This window comes from Pelophylax lessonae (genome assembly GCF_965119305.1).
Source record: "Pelophylax lessonae genome assembly, chromosome: 4".
Lineage (NCBI taxonomy): Eukaryota > Metazoa > Chordata > Amphibia > Anura > Ranidae > Pelophylax > Pelophylax lessonae.
Genome location: NC_138771.1, coordinates 159,796,133 through 159,817,322, shown reverse-complemented (window position 1 = coordinate 159,817,322; position 21,190 = coordinate 159,796,133).

Sequence of the window (21,190 nt, the reverse complement as noted above, 5' to 3'; positions counted from 1 at the left end):
GCCCCAATTACTATTTTTTGTACCCCCAAAGGCAGGATGAAGAGTAGGAGGAGTTCGGAACAGGCAGCACCCTCAAATCTTCAGAAGTATGAGATGCACCCCAAAAATTGGAAAGGTGTATCTCACACGTACCAACACAGACTATTCGGCAATTTAATTGTTTATACCCAAAGGTTTTTATTAAATAGCGGAATAGAATATATTATCAAAAAAAGTGTATGTATCTCACACGTACAGAACCAGACTAGGCCCCAATTACTATTTTTTGTACCCCCAAAGGCAGGATGAGGAGTAGGAGGAGTACGGAACAGGCAGCACCCTCAAATCTTTAGAAGTATGAGATGCACCCCAAAAATTGGAAAGGTGTATCTCACACGTACCAACACAGACTATCCTGCAATTTAATTGTTTATACCCAAAGGTTTTTATTGAATAGCGGAATAGAAAATATTATCAAAAAAAGTGTATGTATCTCACACGTACAGAACCAGACTAGGCCCCAATTACTATTTTTTGTACCCCAAAGGCAGGATGAGGAGTAGGAGGAGTTCGGAACAGGCAGCACCCTCAAATCCTCATAAGTATGAGATGCACCCCAAAAATTGGAAAGGTGTATCTCACACGTACCAACACAGACTATCCCGCAATTTAATTGTTTATACCCAAAGGTTTTTATTGAATAGCGGAATAGAAAATATTATCAAAAAAAGTGTATGTATCTCACACGTACAGAACCAGACTAGGCCCCAATTACTATTTTTTGTACCCCCAAAGGCAGGATGAGGAGTAGGAGGAGTTTGGAACAGGCAGCACCCTCAAATCCTCGGAAGTATGAGATGCACCCCAAAAATTGGAAAGGTGTATCTCACACGTACCAACACAGACTATCCCGCAATTTAATTGTTTATACCCAAAGGTTTTTATTGAATAGCGGAATAGAAAATATTATCAAAAAAAGTGTATGTATCTCACACGTACAGAACCAGACTAGGCCCCAATTACTATTTTTTGTACCCCCAAAGGCAGGATGAGGAGTAGGAGGAGTTCGGAACAGGCAGCACCCTCAAATCCTCAGAAGTATGAGATGCACCCCAAAAATTGGAAAGGTGTATCTCACACGTACCAACACAGACTATCCCGCAATTTAATTGTTTATACCCAAAGGTTTTTATTGAATAGCGGAATAGAAAATATTATCAAAAAAAGTGTATGTATCTCACACGTACAGAACCAGACTAGGCCCCAATTACTATTTTTTGTACCCCCAAAGGCAGGATGAGGAGTAGGAGGAGTTTGGAACAGGCAGCACCCTCAAATCCTCGCAAGTATGAGATGCACCCCAAAAATTGGAAAGGTGTATCTCACACGTACCAACACAGACTATCCCGCAATTTAATTGTTTATACCCAAAGGTTTTTATTGAATAGCGGAATAGAAAGTATTATCAAAAACAGTGTATGTATCTCACACGTACAGAACCAGACTAGGCCCCAATTACTATTTTTTGTACCCCCAAAGGCAGGATGAGGAGTAGGAGGAGTTCGGAACAGGCAGCACCCTCAAATCCTCGCAAGTATGAGATACACCCCAAAAATTGGAAAGGTGTATCTCACACGTACCAACACAGACTATCCCGCAATTTAATTGTTTATACCCAAAGGTTTTTATTGAATAGCGGAATAGAAAATATGATCTAAAATTGGTGTGATTTATCAATAGAACATGTGAACAGCAGTGTCTTATATCATTCAGCTCTGCTGCAGGCTATGGAGGGAAAAAAAAAAACAATTCCCCTTTTAAGTTTGTAATTTTTAACTAGATTAGTACAGACTATGCCACAATTTAATTTATTTAACCCAAGGGTGTATATTGAATAGCGGAATAGAAAAAAGTGTATAACTTTTGAAATCTCTCAATAATAGCACATGTGAACACTGAACACAGCAGTGTATGATCACAGTCAGCACAGCACAGCACTGAAGGAAAAATGCTGCACACAGTGACTGATAGAAAAAGACTTTTCTCCCTCCTCCTCAGTGGGCAAAAAAGATTGTGTTCACTGCACCCCACACACAGCAAAATCGATGTGGACCACTGACACCTGCCTATCTCCAGCCTCTCCCTAAAAGGATTGATAAGATCGGTCACTGCAACCCCCCCCCCCACACAGCAATATCGATTGTAGAACACTGACCCTAAAAATCAGCAGCCTCGCCCTAAAATGCCCTACAACTCGCCCTGCCTAACACCCCCCCGACCTGTCCCTCAATTCTATCCGGACACAAATGATTTTTGCCTGTCTGTCCCTAATCAGCAGCCAGCACGTATGATGTGTGCTCTGTCCCTGAACTACACAGCAGAATGACGCAGCGGCGCTGGCTCGAACTTATAAAGACTTGGTCACATGCTTCAGATGGCTAATCACAGCTACTAATACATTTGTAGGCATGGCTGGGATGGCTTAAGGCACACCAGTTAAACTCTTGTTGATTGGCTGTTGAAAGCCCGCCATGAAAAGCGCGCCAATGCATACAAAACCTGGAAATAAAATGACCGAACATGGATTTTTACCCGAATATACAGTAAAGTTTTCGGGTCCGTGTTCGGGTAACAAAAATCCAATTATTCGGTACGAACACGAATAATACAGTCCGTGTTCGCTCAACCCTAGTTGCAACCACTTTAATGCTACCAGTGACCCAAGGGAAGGTTTGCTTTAATGTTACTTACTGTATTCTTTACTTGCAAAAGTTTTTTATTTTGTAAGACATATGTAGATTAATAACATACAATCTCAGGAAATATTGCATAAGAAAGGTATACAATGTGTCATATACAGAGCCCACTCGGGAAGGGACTTTGTAATGAAAACAATGGCAACAATGCAATATGAGATAGGCATGGTTACTAAAACAGTATTACTAAAACGTCTGAGGATCAGAACAGAATCCCAGCCCGCAAGCGAAGCACAGAAAAATATAACCGTGGACCTCCATGTAAGTTACAAACGCCCTCTGTAAACCAGGAAGGGGAACCCCCCCCCCCCCCCTGAATCTTATGAACTGGGGTTGCATATAATCACCCTCTGAAGATATAGGTCCTGAGAGAGGTAGATACCCTATAAGCCACAAGAAAGGAGGAAGTATGGAATATCCGAAAGGAAGAAAAGGAAAGGAAAAGAAGGAAAGAACACAAGAAGAGAAAGGGGATAGGAGAAAGGATGGAGATGCTGGAGTGGATGCAAGAAGGGATCGGGTGGAGAAAATACAAAACACAGACAATTAGGATGAGGGAGGTGAGATGTACAGACGCCAGGGTTCCCATACTGCTTCAAATTCCGCTTGCTTGTCACGGAAGATGCTGACCATCTTCTCCTGGGTCATGATCCAAGAGATTTTGCGTTTGGTCGCCCCCATTGAGACCGAGGGGGACTTCCAAGCCCGAGACAAGGTAAGCTTCCCCCCCAACAACATGAAATGCATGAGCTTCAAACTGGTTCTGGGCCCTTTTACACCAGAGCCAAGAAGCAGCGCTACTTCCGGGGTCCTGGGAGCCGGAAGCCCAGTAACTTTGCGGATCAGACTAAACAATTTATTCCAAAAACTACGGATACGCGGGCATTCCCACCAAATATGGAGCAAGGAACCCTGATGTCCGCACTCGCGAAAGCAAAGAGGATCAGTCCCCTGGTACATTCTGGCTAGTCGGGTGGGAACAAGGTACCAACGCGTAATAATCTTAACATTAGCTTCAACTAGAGACATATTCAAGATACCTTTAAAAGCCCTCCGGAAAATGGAGTTTCAGGTGTCCGGTTCCCACGATAGCTCCAGATCCCTTTCCCAGGAAAGGGCGTAACCGGGCTTGTCAGGTGAGTCGATCAAAGCCCTGTAAATCAACAAAATACCTCCCCTCTGGACTTGAGCTTGTGCACACCAGCATTCATATGAAGTGGCCCGGGGTTCAACATCTGAACCTGCGACCATAGATGATAGGAAATGTCTAATCTGGTGCAACCTAAATTTTTCTGAGGAAGGCATATCAAGCTTACTCGTACAGTGTGCGACTGACAAGGGGCCCTGAGGTGAGAGGAAGTGTCCTATCCTGAATAGTCCCTTGTTGGTCCACCATCGAAAAGCCCTTATGTTTAGTCCCGGAACAAAGTCCGGATTGTTAAAAATATGTGTCAGGGGTTTGTGAGCCGAGATAAGTGTAGGATGTGTATATAGTCTATCGCACAGCGCTAATGAGTGAGAGAGGGAAGGTGCCAATACAGGAGGTCTCCTACTTGGAGGAGCCCAAACCAAGTAATCTATGGTGTGGAGGCTCACATACACTAGCAGCGCTAATTAAAATGACTAGTTTATAGAAACAATGCATCAAATGTTATTCTCTGTGAAATAATGTCCATGCAAAGTGAGTAGTGTCCGTAAATGCTGAATAATACAGTTCATATATTGAATAGGATCCTGGAGTGCAAGCCCATGAACACCCAATGGCGCTTCCTGTAAAGGTGGACCACCGTCACCACACCTCAAAGAACGTGCCCCCCTAGGTAGTAAAAACTCACCACAGGATGGAAAAGGAGACGCCTTATATGGGATATAGTTCCACAATGTGGTAAAAGAATTCCAGGTAATACCTCTCCGGATTGCCCAAACTCTGATATAAATCAGGACTTCCGTTCAGCATAAACTACACCAGACACCTCAGATCATGTATGGGAAAAAGAAAGGGGGAGGACCCATAGTGTAATTCCGTAAACAACACTTTATTTAAAATCCCAATCCCCCATACAAGATACACTCACAATGTTAAAATCAAATAGTAGCATGTAGAATAAATATGGAGTCCGTCGTGTGCCGGTAAACTCACCGCTGCCTGTTAGGGAAAGCCAGAGCTCCCGCACACCGACTCTGCGTGACAGCTGATGGATGCGTGCTCACGCCCTTACATGTTTCGTCACACGGACTTCTACGGAGGGCGCGAGCACGCATGATCACGCTCCTCTCAAATACCCATACAATCCGGAAGAGGGAAGGGACATCAACCAATCACCGGCCCGCGCCCGTGACCGCCCATAGGGGACACGTAGACCAATCACCAGCCCGTGCCCCGGCTCCGAACAGTCCCACTCACCTCCAACCCGGAAGGTAAACTATCACACTCCCGGAAAAAAGCGTGACCCGAGCCAATCAGCAGCATGTGACCGGAACAGCCCATTTAGGACCCGCGGACCAATCACTAGCTTAAGCCACGGCTCGGACCATCACCACCATGACCCGGAAAGTAAATATGCCTAACCAATTTCATTGGATAAGGCTCATAAACAGCTCATGTATCATCTCCTCACCGGTGCACACGATGTCCGGAAATAAAAAATACTTCCTACCTGGATACAAGCGACCAGATCACAGGAGATTCATATACATAAAGCACCAATTATCCCAACTGTATTAACTACAGCCGCGGGACTCCTTATATGGGTATCCCCGCGGGTATATATTTCTTTTATCAGGATAGCATATACATAGGCAGGTCTATACTAAATGTTATTATACATGCTACTTTACAAAGTATAAAATCAATTATGGACACATGTAAAATAATTCGTTAAAAAAGAATATAGCCAAAAAAGAACTCTAAAAACAATAAATTGAATAAGAGTTATGCAATCCTCTTATATAAAAGTATACATATTAAAATTACTATGTTACAGTTAACACGTCACAGAACTTGGATAGGGTGTAGGGATTATGGGATGCCCAACTTGACTTGAAGAACAACTGATGAGAACAAACTTCCTTCTTCATGTACACATAAATGAAGATCCTAGTGTCCCATGCCAGCCAGAATGTCTTTTTGCACAAGACCCAAAGATAATGGAGATCCCCCTCTTAGGCTTCCTCTTTTTTTCCTCCTTCTGCCTTGGCCATATTCCCTCAAGTATGCAGATCAGGACCTCCTGGCCTCCACCCACTAACTTCAAGAAACTTCTCCAAGCTTCTATAACCAGCAGGACACACCAGAGACCTGCCCCATAGAGTCCTCCAGCCTGACCATAATTCAAAAAATAAATTTACCTATATAAGTTGCAAAGTAAATAGGAACTATTGCATATGGATTTTTCATAGTTACTATGTGTCAGCAATCAGTAATGCGCTAGGTTCTTTTTTACTTGTTTATCAGGCATTCTTTAACTGACATGCTGAAATAGTCTATTTACCAGGTTGAATAGTAGATGCCCAAATCACAAGCACTGCTGAGTGAAGCATCCAGGCTTTTCCTTTTTACCCGCTACCCGTTCTGTTTAGACAGAGATATCAGTTAGGCCCCATTCTTACCTGTGCAATGAGTTAACCCCAGCATTTCAATCTCTGTTATGTCATAGATAAATGTGCATTGCATTAATGCAGCCTATTTTTTTTAAATAGACTGCTAACCACCATAGAAGTCATACGAATGCACCTGCACCATATTTGCTGAGGTAGCACAACATAACAAACAGTTTTTTATTACCATGTAATGTGGTGGTCTGTAAAGCAAAATGTATGCATCCCAATTCAGTGAGCCACACTGTGGTACATGTTTTGTGGTAATGTGACAAAAAGGTTTAGGAGAGCCAAGCTTGTGAGAGCTTGCAATCCAATTGGTATAGGGAACATAATACAAAAAGTAATAACTGTGCGAGGATGAGTGGATGGAGAATGTAAAAGTTCAGTTGTCAGGGAGAGGAGAGATAGGCTTCCGTGAAGAGGTGAATTTACAGCGATTGTCTAAAAGTAAACAGTGTAAAAGATGGCAGGAGAGATTCTAGAGACTGGGAACGAGTATGGAGACGTCCTAAAGGATACGTTTGGGAGGAGGAGAAAAAGGAGCCAAGGAGATGGAGGTCTTGGGAAGAGTGAAGGTGATGGTTTCGGTTGGGGCCAAGAGAAAGTCTGTTAAGATGTGCATACCTTCCTATGCTGTTGTTTGGATTTTGAATTATATTCATTGGGCAATGACAATGGAAGGATTGTCATAGAGGAGTTGTGTATGCTGAGTGGTTGTAAAGGGTGGATGAGTCTAGCAGCAGTATTCATTATACACTTGTAGCACTACCCCTGCAGGGGCTGCAGATGGCTGGTTTCCACTCCTGCACAGCCAAGCAACAAGTATTTCCCACTTTCATCCAGACACAAGGAATAGTCTTTGAGCTTGGTTTTTGTTGTTTATTATAGGTAATAACTTGTATGGGAAATAGAAGTTATGGGATTCCCAGCTTGACTGAAACAATAAGCAGGGACAATCTTCCTCCCTTGATACACAATCCTGAAACTGTCCTCCTTCCTGGACACTGACACTCTCTGATAATCAAAATTTCATAAGCCCCTTAAGGACTAGGAATTTTCAGTCCCTTAGAAAGTAGCACAATGTATTGTAGGCTGCATGCTGGAGTGTCTCCAACTCCACTGTAGACACGAATCTTAGCTCTACTGCCTGCAGGAACTACCAGCCCACTGCTTCTTCACCAGCCCACCCGGCTGCTCCAAAGATCCCCCAGAGCAATGTTGTGAGCTCAGTTATAGAAAAAAAGTTTTACAAGAAGCTTTAGGAAGTGGTGTGACATCCAATTAGAATAGCAAACAAAATGTATAGTTGCTATATGTTCTCATTTACATGGCAAAACTTAAATATTTTTCTAAAATGCTATTTAATTTGTTACTTGCTTTTTCTTTTTACTTGAATATCTTTTTAAAATGTTACTTAACTTGCTTTTTACTTACCTAAAAACCATTTTTATGCAAAAGTGTAAATATGCTAAAAGCATACTTATTAGTTATCTTGTCGTACGCATTTAAAGTACAACTAAAGGCTCCTGTGTGGCAGTCTAAACAGGTCTCAAATCCAGTTACTAGGTGATGAAAGAGCCTCATAAAATAAACAATAAATCGTTTACACCCCCTGAGTAAGCAAAATCCTCTTTCATGTGCATTTCAACCTATGCCCCCTCCTAGATTCTGCCAGGAAATAGATATATCCTAGCATACCTAAAAGGAGAAGCATAGGAGATCTCAAGGAACCTGGTGCTAAAGGCTCCAAACAGAGATTCTGTCCTAAGAAATCTCATAAGAAGTAGCCTAAAAAGGCACACAAGTCTAGCATACTATACAGTTATGCACTTTTTATTAGCTAGGTAGGTATAAAAGTGAAAATGTCATACAAAATTGCGCAAAGTACACACAAAGCATTAATGATCAGATTACACTGAAAGAGGTGTCTAGATACAAGGCAGGGAGAAATGATGTTTCACAAACATATATCACATTTTTGGGCTAAAACCCCTTCTGTAGATGAGACCTGTTGGTGGCAGCCCCCAGTTCCCTAAAAATCTGCAGAGTCCCTCAGGCTGGTCCCATGTGGCATGTCATGTTGCTGAAAGTAACATTATAGCAAGCCACACTCCACTTCTGGTGAGATAGTGCCAGAGCCAATGTCAACAAGGTTTTCTGACAGCCAACTGGGCTACTGCCAGACAGAAAATGGTAGATGGTGCTTAGATAGTGCATGCATGTGAGGCCCAATAACACTGGAATAAGGTAACACAACAGGCTGAGGTACACATTCAGCATTAAGATGAAAAAAAGATGAAAATATATTTAATTTTATATCTATGTGTGCTCCCTCTATCAGGGAAATTACCACCTGCCTTGGCTTTGGTTACTTTTTCAATAAGTGTGATGTGTAACTCTGATGGATTTATGATTTTAAATTTTCCCACCACAGAAGATGTAAATGCTAATGTGTGTATATTACTTCCATGCCTATTAATTCTGTAACATACTTCTTGCATGGTTTAACCAGCAGGGAGATATCATCAGTGGAGTTGCAGATACAGAAGCCAGAAATCCAAAGCCTTTTTCTTGCGAGTGGGTGGCCAACATGGTCACCATCATTACATATTCTAGAAATTCTAAATTAACTATAGCGACTAAATATAATTCATATTTTATGTTGAGTACTTGGTTGAAGGGAGAATTCTGGGTACCGGTGATCTGACATTACACTTTTCTAGGCAATTGATTTGATTTACCTGAAACTATTATTGAGGGGGTTGTGTTCTTTTTTCATTGAAACAGCATACATTGACTGTATGTCACCAATAAAACATACCCCTACTTGTGTATATTTGTAACACTTTTGTTAATTGGTTAATTTAAATGGACAGAAACAACATGCTGCCTAACCAAGTGCAGAGTTTAAAGTGTAATAGCATAATAAATGTGGACATGCACACCATGACCATCTCTCCATCTATGTAATTAATTATTAATTATTTGTATTGCAATAAGGCCATTGAACACTTCAGAGGGTACATCCGCTTGTTGACAGTTATTTTGATATTGTGTATGTTTTTATATATGATGTTTAAAACTCTACAATAAAAATTATTGAAAGAGAAAAAATATTTGTTAATGCTCATTAAAACAAATTAACAAAACACACTGTAGACAATTGTTTCTAAACTAAAATAGCCCTCTGCCCCCTACAATTATGCTTTGAAACATTCTAAAATAGAAAAAAATGTATTGTTATCTATTAGTATTGCTTCTCAGTCTTGGCAAGCACTTTTTATAAATTTTATTACAAGAACAAGAGAGGACAGAGGGGGAATGCATAATAATCTTAATCCTTTCAGTCCTTCAGTCTTCATTCAACCTTCATTGCTAAGCACTTACAGCTTGCCCCTTCAGTACAGGAGGGATTATAAAATACACAGATAAAATGAATGCACTACCTATCACAGATGCTTTCATTCCACTGTCTGCTGATTAAAGCTTTGATTTTTGCAATGGTGAATGTTTCAAACCCTGAGATTTAGATTTACAATGTATGAAGGACCCTTGACAGGTAAAACACAATTTCAGACACTGAAAATGAAAATGCAAGCATAAGAGCTAATTATCCTTTGCAGGGTCATCTTGTCGAATTTACTTGGAAGAAACACAGTAACACACTGGCAATTTATAACCTGCATTTCCACAGCAACCACACCTAAAGCTATACAATGGTTATATGGCAATAAGTGCAAACTGTAACTGCTTCTCCCATTGGGTAACAGTAACATCACCTTACATTCTGTTTGCATGCTGTCCAAAGTAACACTTTTTTCTAACCCTTTTAAAAACATATATATACTGTATATATATATATATATATATATATATATATATATATATATATATATATATATATATATATATATATTAATCCCTAAAAAAACAGTGAGATTTCAGTTTCTTAGGTGGCATTTTGTGGCCTTCACAGTGGTGCCTATCTCCTTTCTTGAGGCCCTGAAATGTCAGGACAGTACAAATACCCCCCAAATGACCCCTTTTTGTAAAGTAGACAGTCCAAGGTATTTAGTAAGAGGCATGGTGGGTTTTTTGAAGTTGTAATTTTTTCCCACAATTCTTGGGAAAATGAAGAAAAAAATTTTTTTTTCTTTTTTTTCCCACAAAGTTGTCAATTTATAAGCTATTTCTAACACATAGCATGTACACAGCAAAAATTACACCCAAAAATACATTCTGCTACTCCTTCCGAGTATGGCGATACCACATGTGTGAGACTTTTACACAGCCTGGCCACAAAAAGAGACTCCACGTCCAAGAAGCACCTTCAGGCGTTCTAGGAGCATAAATACACATAAAACTTTCTTACTACCTATCACACTTTTCAAGGCCCTAGAGCACCAATACAATGGAAAAGTCCACAAAATGACCCCATTTTGGAAAGCAAACACTCCAACGTATATTCTATGAGGCATTATGGGTCGTTTGAACATATCATTTTTTTCCACAGGTTTTTGGAAAATGTGGGAAAAAAATGAAAACTTTTTTTTTTTACAAAAAGTTGTCAATTTATAGGATATTCCTAACACATAGCATGTACACAGCAAAAATGACACCCCAAAATACATTCTGCCACTCCTCCTGAGTATGGCAATACCACATGTGTGAGACTTTTTCACAGCCTAGCCATATAGAGGGGCCCAACATCCAAGGAGCATCATCATGCATCCTAGCCACTTGCCTAGGCCTATTTTTGACATTTGGTGTTTACAAGCTAAAATCCGTTGTTTTGCTAGAAAACTGCTTAGAACCCCCAAACATTATATATATATTTTTAGCAGAGACCCTAGAGATTAAAATGGAGATTATTGCAATATTTTTTATCACACCGTATTTGCGCAGCGGTCTTCCAAACGCAATTTTTTTGGAAAAAATTCACTTTTTTTAATTAAAAAATAAGAAACCAGTAAAGTTAGCCCAATTTTTTTCCATAATGTGAAAGATAATGTTACGCCGAGTAAATAGATACCCAACATGTCATGTTTCAAAATTGCGCACGCTCACGGAATGGCGACAAACTTTGGTACTTAAAAATCCCAATAGGCGACAATTTAAAAATTTCTACAGGTTGCCATCTTTAAGTTACAGAGGAGGTCTAGGGCTCAAATTATTCCCCTTGCTCTAACGATCGCGGCGATACCTCACATGTGTGGTTTGAACACTGTTTACATATGTGGGCGGGGTTTCCGTATGCGTCGCTTCTACGCGCGAGCTAACGGGGACAGGGTGCTTTAATTTTTTTTTTTTTTTACTATTTATTTTATTTATTATTTTTTATTTTTACACCGTTAACAAAAAAAAAAAAGGATCATTTTTATTTCTATTACAAGAAATGTAAACATTACTTGTAATAGAAAAAGGCACGACAGGACCTCTTTTTTGTGAGATCTGGGGTCAAAAAGTCCTCAGATCTCACAAGTACACTAAAAGATAGAAAAAAAAAAAAAATTATTATATAAAATGAAAAAAAAAAAGGACCTTTAAACCGGTTGCTAGGCAACAACATTTTCCGTAGCTCTGGTCCTCCAAGACCATAGAGTCAAGTGAGGGCAAGCTTGCCCTCACTCGAAATCCTGTCTGTGAGGATCCGGGACCGGATCGTTTTCCCCGCTGTCGGCTAGTCCGGTAAGCGGGGAAAAGGACCGGACGCGGCGGGAGGGGGGGGGCACCTCTTCCGCCATCCTGGAAGGGTGATCCCACGGCGAATCCGCCACTGGGACCACCCTTATCGGAAAGCCAACCGTCCACCGTTTAAAAAAATACCAGGGTTATGGCAGCTATCTGCTGCCATAACACCGGTATTTAGGTTTAAACGGAGGACGTATATAAACCTTTTTGGACTTAGACATGGTGGCTGTATGAAGGACGACAGGTACTCGGGTACTTTGTTGGGCAGGTGACAGGTACTCGGGTACTGATGAGCAGGTGGCAGGTACTCGGGTACTCCGATAGGCAGGTGACAGGTACTCGGGTACTCTGATGGGCAGGTGACAGGCAGGTGATAGGTACTGATGAGTAGTACTGATACTGATAGGTGATACTGATACGTGATAGGTACTGATGAGTACTGATGAGTAGTGATGGGTACTGATGAGCAGGTGGCAAGTACTCGGGTACTTCAGGCATCAGGTACTCTGATGAGCAGGTGGAAGGTACTCGGGTACTCTGATGGGTAGGTGACAGGTACTCAGGTACTCTGATGATGGGTACTCCGTTGACAGGTACTCAAAGTACCCGAGTATCCGTCATCAGAGTACCCGAGTATCCATCATCAGAGTACCCGAGTACCTGTCATCAGAGTACCCGAGTACCCGTCATCAGAGTATCCGAGTACCCGTCATCAGAGTACCCGAGTACCTGTCATCAAAGTACCCGAGTACCCATCATCAGAGTGTCCGAGTACCCGTCATCAGAGTACCCGAGTACCTGTCATCAGAGTACCTGCGTACCTGTCATCAGAGTACCCGAGTACCTGTCATCAGAGTACCCAAGCACCTGTCATCAGAGTACCCGGGTACCTGTCATCAGAGTACCCGAGTACCTGTCATCAGAGTACCCGAGTACCTGTCATCAGAGTATCCGAGTACCCGTCATCAGAGTACCCGAGTACCTGTCATCAGAGTACCTGTGTACCTGTCATCAGAGTAGCCGAGTACCCGTCATCAGAGTACCCGAGTACCTGTCATCAGAGTACCCGAGTACCCGCCATCAGAGTACCCGAGTACCTGTCATCAGAGTACCCGAGTACCTGTCATCAGAGTACCTGATGGGCTGGTGACAGGTACTCGGGTACTTTGATGGGCTAGTGACAGGTGCTCTTTATTGGGGGGGGGGCAATCAGTGTGTTTGGGGTGCACTGTACTTGGTAACTAGCTGTTACCACACTCTCCTCCTCACACAGGATCAGTGTGTGAGGAGGAGAACACGGTGACAGCTAGTTACCGTGTTCTCTGTTGACATTTGTGACCGGCTGTGATTGGACACAGCCGGTCACGTGGTAAAGAGCCAATTTCATTGGCTCTTTACCTAGATCGGGGATCGACTGTCCGAGGGACGAGCCTCGTCCCCGATCGCTGCTCTGCGCGTTGCAGAGAGAACGAGCGGCTCGTGCTGGAGCCGCTCATGTGATCGGCTATGATTGACACAGCCGATCACGTGGTAAACAGCCAATTTCTATTGGCTGTTTACCTTGATCAGGGATGGGCTATGTCCGAGGGACGAGCCTCACCCCTGATCGCTGTGCTGCGCGCCCCCGGGGGCGCGCAGTAGCAGCTAGAGCGGGCGGACGTCATATGACGCCCGCCCGGATCCGTACAACCACCATGCCGACGTCATATTACTATGACTCGGTATGGAAGTGGTTAAGCGCTTGTTACTCTAAAAAAAAAAAAATAAAAGAATCCTGTTACCTTAAAGCATGTTATACAGCACAGTGCTTGTGCTGTGTAATTTGGCCCCTTCTATCACCTAAAATAGCTGGCTGATCTTGCCAGTTTCTACCCTCCCCTCTATACACTGACCACGGTGTATCATGGCTGCTGAGCCCTGACACCGTGGTCAGTGTACATGCCTCCATCTTCCGCAGCCATCTGCAGCTTTCTTCTGTCTCCCTCTGTCCTTCTGCCCTTCCTGCCTGTCAGCTCTCACTAGTGTCACTCTGCTCCCCTATTAGCTGCTACAAAACTATGTTATCTTTACACCATCCCCTCTGTTAGTTAACAACCTTTATCCTAGTTCCCATGGGAGTCCGCAGAACTTTTTTCAGGGGGGGCATAATTTTAAGGTCACCCATGCTTCGCTCCTTTTTCCCCCATAGATCTTCCTTTAGAACAGGCCAGGCAAGGGTCCCCCATAAATCCCCTTTAGAGTAGGGTCCCCATAGATCCCCCTTTAGTCTTACCTTTTCACCTATATTCCCCATGCTACCAGGTTTTCCTGCACCACTAGGTACTCCAGGCTCTCCCTGCAAAGAATATATATATATGACCCCCTTTAGAGCAGGCCAGGATCCCCATAGATCCCCTTTAGAGCAGGCCAGGGTCCCTATAGATCCCCTTTAAAGCAGGCCAGACTAGGGTCCCCCATAGATCCCCATTAGAGCAGGGTCTCCAAAGATCCCCCTTTAGAGAAGGCCAGGGCAAGGTCCCCCATAGATGCCCTTTAGAGCAGGGTCCCCATAGATTCTCCTCCTAGAGCAGGCCAGGAAAATTCTTGACCCCCCCCCCCTTGTGGACTCCCATGCTAGTTCCTGTGCATTTTAAAAAAAGCAAAGTTCTACCTGTTTTCACAGCTTCTATCGGCACTCACGTGACTCCCGTATCTCTCCTCCTTTCCTCCCTGCCTTACATCAGAGGAAGTTCTTGGCCCTGCTCACTGGAGATGTCAGACCGGAAGAGGAGAGAGCTGGGAGTCACGTGAGCACCGATAGGTGCTGTGGAAACAGGTAGAAATCTCCTTTTTGTTTTATAAAGCACAGGAACTAGGATACAGGTTGTAATCTAACAGAGGGGATGGTGCAAAGATAACATAGTGGCTTAACAACCACTTTAAGGCAATGTTCAGCTATCACAGGGTTCTCAAGTCATTTGCTCTTATATTACTCTCTTAGGCAATAGCATAGCACTATTTCTGTTAACATACTGTACATACAAATCTCTTAGGACTCTCTCCGGCAATGTGCGGCTCACAAACTATAGCAGTTTCTGGTAACATACAGATCTCATAACACTCACTGTGATCCAATTCCTATAGCATGCTGTCTAGTAATAGGTGTAGCACCCTCTAGTGTGCTAGAAGTATAAATAGATTTTTTTCTGTTTAGTGTAGGTACATTTGTGAAGGCTTGGCTGGCAGCCAAGCCTGTCTGTGTTTTTCCTGGGTTGGGAAAAGATCCAGGGATAGCTGGATAACTCACAGGCGGTATCACTGAGACCCCCCCCCCTCCACTTCTTGAACATACTGGAAACATCCAGAAGAACGGGAGGAGAGGTAAGGTGGAGCTGCCTGGAGTACTCTGAGGGCCCTGACCAATCGCCCAACCTGGGTTGACAGGGGGCAGGCCCACGGTTGACAGGGGGAAGGCCTCCTCAAATACTCTGGGTCAGCCCAGCTTGGTGAGGAGTATGTTTGGTTTGAAGCTGGAGAATGAGTGTTAGGATGTTGTGGCCTTTGAGGGAGAGCCCCAGTCTAAGGGGGGGGGTGACCTTGGAACTGGGCTCGGGTGCAGACAGGAAAGTCTTCAAGCCACACAGAGGTGTCCTGGCCAGGAGGCGCAGGAGCAGGAGGACAATGAACAGTCAAGAGGGCTGGTTAGTGACACACAGTCAGGAGGACTAGGAGGCATACCTGAGAGGACTGGGATGGAGCAGTCTGGGTTGGGTGCAGAGCCAGTCAGGAGGACTGTGGTGGCATGGGCAGTGGAAAGAGGAAGGGATGGCAGTGTCTGAAGAAGTGCTACTGGGAGCAGTAGCCACAGATAGGACAGTTGGCACTAAATACTTCAATTTTTTGCTACACCATAGGGGCTCGCTGACCCTGCCTGCAAAGGGCATTCAAGATTGTGTTGAGTCTGAAACCTATGCTAGCTGATCCTGGGAGTGATAGTTTTCAAGCAAGTGTGTGCTGGAGGTAGAAGAGGAGAGAATGTATATACTGGGATAAATGTAAACAGTTCAAGTCCCTACAGAGTTTCATCAATCAAATGGGCATCCCATATGCACCCTTCCCCATCCAAGTTCAATTCCCCTAAAAAAAAAAAAGAAAAAAAAAACCTGCAAAGACTTCTTCTTGTCTCTGAGTGACTGGAAATTTGTGTGCTTGGCTGTGCAGGTTGGAAAATGACCACATTCACCAGCAGCCCCTAGGGGGGTAGCGCTACATAGGCAGATCTGATAGCACTCTGTATGGTCACATAGAGTTCTCACAGGTAAAGCTGATCAATATTTTCAATTATAAAACTTGTTAGCAGGAAGGTTTTTTTTTTTTTGCATAATCCTAAGTAAGTTGTACCTCAAGCCATAGATCATACCTCATTCTGTTACTTAAGCAAATGTAGTCAACTGCCAAGAGCTAGATAATTTCCTAGAAATAAAGCATATATTGACTCTATTATCATCAAGGCTACTTTAATAGGAAGATCAAATTATTACATGATAGTAGGTACGTTTTTTTCATAGCTGAAGATACTCTGTTTGCCTCTTCTGCCGCAAAATCTCTTTCTCTGCAATTTTTTCCTAATTGTATACTGACTGATGAAGCATGCACAAGCCAGTATACAATCCTGGTATCTGTAAGAGTAGGTGCCAGGTATTACATCATCCATGACTAGACAATAGGAAGAGAAGATGTCAATGGTGGCAAGAGAGTAAAGAGAGGGAGAACTGACATTGCTTCACTGAAGGAGAGCTCACTGAAAGGAAAGCCCTTCACATTAGTGGTTATGGGCAGCACAGTTGTTAGGTATTTAGCACTTCTGCCTAGCAGCACTAGGGACATTGGTTCAAATCCCAAGCATGACACTACCTATCTGGAGTTTGAATGTCCTCCCTGTGCCTTTGGGTACTACGGTTTCCTCCCACACTCCAAAGAAAATCTTGTATGTAAATTGGGCCAAGTATGTGTATGAAGAATGTGAGTTAGGAACCTTATACTGTAAGCTCCTTGATAGTAAGGGGACTGATGTAAATGTACAATATACATGTTGAAAGTGGTGTATAAATTTACAGCGCTATATAAGTACTTTTAACCACTTGCCGACTGCCGCACGACTACTTACGTCGGCAGTCAGCCCCTCACAGGCAAAGCGACGTAGGGCTACGTCGCTAGCCTGTAAGGGTTTCGGGAGCGAGCGCGCGCTGCCGGATGCGCGCTCCCGCTCAGTCACGGACCCCCCCACTCGCGATCGTCCGTGACAGCAGGAGAAAGGCAGGCGGCTAGTGTAAACAAAGCCGCCTGTCAGTCTCCCCTGTGTAAGAATGGGGATCAAACGGTTCTACTATGTAGGACCGTTGATCACTGTTCTTACACATTAAGCCACAGCCAATCACAGTTAGAAACACGCCCCTAGGACACACTTAACCCCTCCCTCTCCAATACAGTTAACTCCTTCACTGCCAGTGTCATTTTTACAGTAACAGTGCGTAGGTATAGCACTGATTACTGTAGTAATGTCACTGGTAACCCCAAAAGTGTCAAAAATGTCAGTCAAGGGTCCGATCTGTCTGCCCCAATGTCGCAGTCCCGCAAAAAAAAACGCAGATCGCCGCCATTACGCATTAAAAAAAAAAACAAAAACAAAAATTACAAAAATCTTTCCCTTTGTTAATAAACGCAATAACTTTTGCGCAAATCAATCAAAATACACTTTTTGCGAATTTTTTTTACCAAACATATGGTAAAAAAAAATTGGCCTAAAATGTTAAAAAATGTAGATTTTTACATTTTTTTGGTGGGAATTTCATATAAAAAATTTGAAAAATATTGTTATTTTTGCAAAATTGACGCTATCTTTTTTTTTTTTTATAGTGCATGATCAAAAAATCGCCCAGGGGATCAAATACCACCAAAAGAAAGCTCTGTTTGTGGGAAAAAAAAGGACGTCAAATTCGTTTAGGTACAGCGTCGCACGACCGCGCAATTGTCCGTTAAAGTCACGCAGTGCCGATTCGCAAAATAGGCCCTGGTCAGGAAGGGGGTAAAATCTTCTGGGGCTTAAGTGGTTAATAAATAAAATTGCGAAGCTGCAAATGATTTCTTCCATGTGCAAAATCTTTATTCTATCTGCAGTAACAGAGACAATCCACCCACATCCTACTACTGATGCACTTTACCAACTATTGGGGCCTAATCTTAGAGCAGTGGTTGAGGTTGCTGGCACTGGAAGCTGGAGGAAGTGAGGCGTAGGACCACAGGACCACAATTGCTTAAATTATAGATGACTAGACTTCATAGATCCTCAAAGCTCTTTTACCAAACATGCCCTTTTAGTACTAATATTATATAATAAAAATTTTTGTACACAGAGCTTTTCTTACATACATACATACATACATACATTTGGCTACTCACGTGCCACTATTATCCAAATATAGGTATAGCGCTAACAGTGCATTCCACAGTAGTCTCAATTATTGGACAAGAAAATTCTAATAACAGGGAAATAAAAAGCTTTTGAAAAGACCATTTTTATCCAGATACTGGGTCTGAACTACAGCAGACAGGCAAGAGTGTCACTACAAATAGGATGATTTGAAATATTTCATCCAGTCATTAGTTTATCTTAAAGAAGATAAACAGAGATAACCTAGCACTGCCCTTCTTCTAATGGGGAAATTATTGGACAGGCACTTTATAGTGGGTGTGCATGTTGGAAGTAAAGAAGCTTGTTTGATCAATCAAGTTCCTTTATGCATAGCTAGTCTAGTAAAAATTCAGTCAATTCAAGCTGTTTCTGTGTGCAGCTTCTGGCACATTATTATACACTAACATGTGTAGTCAACACAAAGTTGAAAGAAGTTTTATAAAAAATACAGTTCATTATATGGTCAGCACAAGTAAATATAATAGCATTGTGTTATATCTTTTTCTAAACCCTTAAGATTAGTATACTAAAATTCTACCAAAACATTTTTTCCTATTTTGAAGGAGAATTAAAACATGTGTTCCCCTTTTTATGGCCAGTTTACTGTCTAATATTCTCCTCTGGCATGGACATGATAGCTAGGTCTCTGCTGTGAGGGAAATCCACCCATTTCCTATCACTGCAGTGTATTGTTCATGTATTCATTTAAATTTGAGCCAAAATGTCCTGGAGTGCTTGAGTGATTTAAGAAGGTAATATGTTTATGAACCACTGATTAATTCACGGATGAAGTACATAATAGATGGGGTACATGTACAGGATGTCTATAAGTCACATATATCCATTGGCACATTTTCTCAATAGTGAAGGTGGAGAGGGGCATTACAGAGTGTGAGCCAGGGCAGGACCCCCTTATCAGTTTGCATTAAGTCAGCCATCTACAATAAAACGGGAAAAAAAAAACAGGGGAAGCACATGGATTTTTTAGATACTGTCATACACTACACAAATGTTCCAGAAGTTGAAAACATAGATTGCTTTTATTCAATACAAAACCATATAGGATTAAAAACAAGCACACGTATTGTTTGCATAGGCTCCCAATGGCTGCCATGAGATTCCAACCATAGTAAGGCTCCATTCACACCTGACCGTATCAATTTACTGATGTTTTTCTGATTTTTTTTTTTTTGTTAAGCTTTTTTGAAACTTTTTAGAAGCTTTTTTAAAGCATTTTAGAAGCATCTTACAAGCGTTTTACAGCTTCAGGCGTTTTTGTTTAGCCAACAGAAAGCATTAGGGGAGGAGAGGGAGAGGAATTTAGGGGTAGAGAGCTGCTATTTGAGCAGAAAAAGCTCATAAAATGCTTGTAAAACACATGTAAAATGCTCAAGTCAGACATTTCCATTGAAGTCTTTGGTGCCCAGTGGCGGCTGGTGTTCCATCAGTCAGAGGGGAGAGGCAGATGGACCTGCCCCCCCATATCACTCCAGGCTGCACCACCAAATCTCTCTCCCCCACCTGCCCGCCAGCCCATTTACTTACCTTTTGCCTCCAGAATGACAGGCGGCGGCTCCCCCCTCAGGCTCCTTCATGTCCCTTCTCGGCGACCATCTCCTCGCCTCTTCTTGGCCAATAGCATGCCTTCTCCTTTCGGCCAATTGGGAAACAGGTCTCAGGACCCACTTCCTGATTGGCCAGGAGGAGAATCTGTGTGGCAATAGGGAATATTCATTAATTATTGTCACATAACTTGGTGGGCTCAGGGTGTAGTGCTTTGCGCCCCGAGCAAACCCTTTTTTGAAGCCTATTAGAGCCTCTGTCTCTAATCAGGTGCCCTGCATGTAGATTAGGGGGGCGGATGCATGGATGGGGGGGCTGTGCCCCTGCGCCCCCAATAGATGGGCCGCTACTGTTGGGGCCAAAACTGCTTGTAATCTGCCCAAGAAGCTCATGTACTTTTTTGAGCTTCAGGCGTTTTGCTTTAGGCAACAGAATCCTCAGATGTGAACAGAGGCCATTGAAATGAGCAGGATTTGACTTGTTGAGCGTTTTAGAGCTACAAGCTTCAAGTAGAAAATCGCTCAGGTGTCACCGGGTACCGACTGTGAAGTCGGTAAATATGTTGAAGTATGGACAGCAAATTCATGTCTCTACATGTATCAAGCACCGCTTCTTTAGCAGAATGAGGAGCATTCAGTAGAGATCTGCACACATCACTGGGGCACAACAAAGGGGCCACAATCCTCACAAGGCAGACATGGGAGCAGCATTAGTGGTGAGACCAAGGATCAACCAAAAATATTTCCAAAAGATCCATGTTGTGAATATGCTTTAAATGAAACAGGTTTAAAAGGGCTCACACAAAGCAGATATTTTTGGGGTAGACCCACTTAATCAGATCATACTCACACTAGTCATCGGTCTTGCCCAGTTTAGCTCTGGAATGCACACCGATCCACAATAGAAATTCAAAGTGGATCTGAGCTTTGTATTTATTAAATGTTACAGTAATATTTAGTATATTATAGTATAGTATTTAGTATATATAGCAATAACTCTGGATATATGAGCATTCATATTTATGGCATAAAAAAAAAAAACTTGGTAAGATACACAGCTGATAATATATACAGCATTTTTATTATGTTACAAATAACCAAGGAAGAGTTCATATAGGAGAAACAAAGATGATCCCCACACCAGAGGCCGT